Raw genomic sequence first — 2,500 nt, 5'->3', positions numbered from 1 at the left:
CTTCTTCTTCTTCTTTCTCCTCTTCCTCTTCTTCTTCTTTCGAGTGGAGGTAAATCAGCAATCGCAAAAGGCTACTGCGTGACTCTGGTCCGTAAAGATACAATCAAACTCCCTAAAATCATGACTGTTTAAGCCTTACGCAGGCAATACTAATCAGCGTTGACCCAAACTTGTTTTTATGCATGAACTCGAGCTTATGTAAGTTTGGCTTGGAGGTTACGTGTTATGCTTGTATTCCTCAGGGAGAACAAGTGTTATTGTTCTGGTTTGAAGTGAGGAACAGGTTCTTCTGTGTGTGTACGTGTGTGTGTGTGTGTGTGTGTGTGTGTGTGTGTGTGTGTGTGTGTGTGTGTGTGTGTGTGTGCGCGTCTTGTACTTGTCGTGAGTGTGTGTGTATGTGTGTGTGTGTGTGTGTGCGTGTGTGTGTGTGTGTGTGTATGTGCGATTCACCTTGGTCTTTGGATCACGTGTTGGACTCGTGATCGACGTGTGTGTGTATGTGTGTGCGCGCGCGTTTATATAAATGGTATTACCTAATTGCGATATAAAGTCTTCACCACTCACCATGGTATTGGATCACGTGTTGGAATCGTGATCAACAGCTATTACCCTGCCGGATGAGAGCTCACCTCATATATGCCCGATCTCTAGGTAATACTGTGACTCCTTGCCCACAAGAGTTGGAGTACCAGCTAGCAGTGCAGCGATACTGAAATCCTTTAACCCCTGGAAGGAGTTGAACTCGGTCGCTTGATTAGCGGTTGTGAACGATACCACTGTGCCGTCGAGCCTACAAAAAAAATTGGTCTCTGGGATCTCGTCTTTGTGATTTTGTTAGTAAAAATTAAATTCAAATTTACCTATGTTGTCTAACTGTACACTTCCTCTTCATCTGATCCAAACATCATTTTAACACTAAGACACATCTATCATTTTTTATATGTTAATGTTTTATATATTTGTATAGTGCACAATTACTACAGCATCATAATATGTATAGGTAATCATTTATTATGTACCATCTTACCTTAATATGTGTATTTTCAGCCTTCGTCTGCCACGTTTACAATAAACCGTTTATTATTATTAGCATCATTTATTGTTAATTATTGTTAATTGTTGTTAATTGTTGTTTAGTTATTTATCATTATCAATTATTATTATTAATTATTATTACTGTTAATTATTATTGTTAATTATTATTAACTATTGATATTAATTATTAATCATTATCATTATTATTATTATCATTATTATTATTATCACGTTGGTCTATGAATAAATACATTACTACTGAAAACTGTTTTCTTAGTACTTTTCAATCACTGTCCTTCTCCAATTTCGTTCCATACACTATGTCCGTGTTCACAGCAGCGGTTTCAATTACAATGTGAGTCAACGGAAGCGTTCACACACAACCGCGCTGATTTTCCTTGACAATGCGGTACCGCCACGGTTTCCGCGCGGTTCAAGCCGCTAGTGTGACCAAGGGTTAAGGTTCTTTTCTTGTCCATTTCTAAGATGTCTTCTTTGAAGATTGTGTCCACTCCTTTGCGTTTGAATATCTCAATAATATTATTTTTTTATGCAAATAACGATGATTCTATTAAAAGAACAAAGGATTACAATAGAGGATCGTGCCGACAGGGGACCTTTTGGTCCATAACTACGTCGGATGCAGCGTGTGTGGGCGGGGTACTTGATAAAGAGAAACGTCGTAACAGTATATAAGTGTCTTTCTCTTATCTAGTCGCTTAGTATTTTCTTTTTGGTAGACTAGGATTTTCATTTTCATCCCAAATATATTATTTCTTTATTGCATTTTTATTTTACGTAATTCTCTTTTATCTTATTTTATTTCATCTTGTTTTGTTTTATGTTGTTTTGTTTCATTTTAATCTCTTCTATTCCATTCCATATTATTCTAATTTATTATACTCTATTTTACTATGTTCTTTTTCATTTCTACATTAAAAGAAGCACACAGAAGCTCACAGCGGAGCCCGGGTATCGAACTCACGACTACCTGCTCGTGGGTTCGACACGTTATCCACTTTTGTTGTCTAATCTTCCGTTGCATCTCAATTTACCCACCTTCCTCACCACAGCAACCTTTTGTCATCTTCCGTTTCGTCTACTCGTTTTATTATTATTATTATTATTATTAATTATTATCATATTATTACTATTATTGTTATTATTATTAACAATTTACGTTTTTTTTTCCTTGCATCTCTACTTATCGAAAAATATTCAAACCTAAATGCATGTCATTTTTCATATCCTACTTATAATCTAATACTTCATAGTAAAATTCAGCTCTGTTTCCTTTTCTTAGTTTCATTAATCTATGATTATTCAAACAATTTTGAAATTGTTTAATCTGACAACTGCCCTACTGATTATTTCATTCATTCTTCATAATTTTTAATAAAAAAAAAATCGGTTTCTAGTCCTTCTTTTCTTTTATTTATTTATTTTCTTTTTAGTTTTCTTCTTC

Source organism: Oratosquilla oratoria, chromosome 28, assembly GCF_046742065.1.
Source record: "Oratosquilla oratoria isolate Oo_2021 chromosome 28, ASM4674206v1, whole genome shotgun sequence".
In the NCBI taxonomy this organism is placed as follows: domain Eukaryota; kingdom Metazoa; phylum Arthropoda; class Malacostraca; order Stomatopoda; family Squillidae; genus Oratosquilla; species Oratosquilla oratoria.
The sequence above is the reverse complement of the archived record's forward strand: the minus strand, read 5'-3'. Positions refer to the sequence as shown.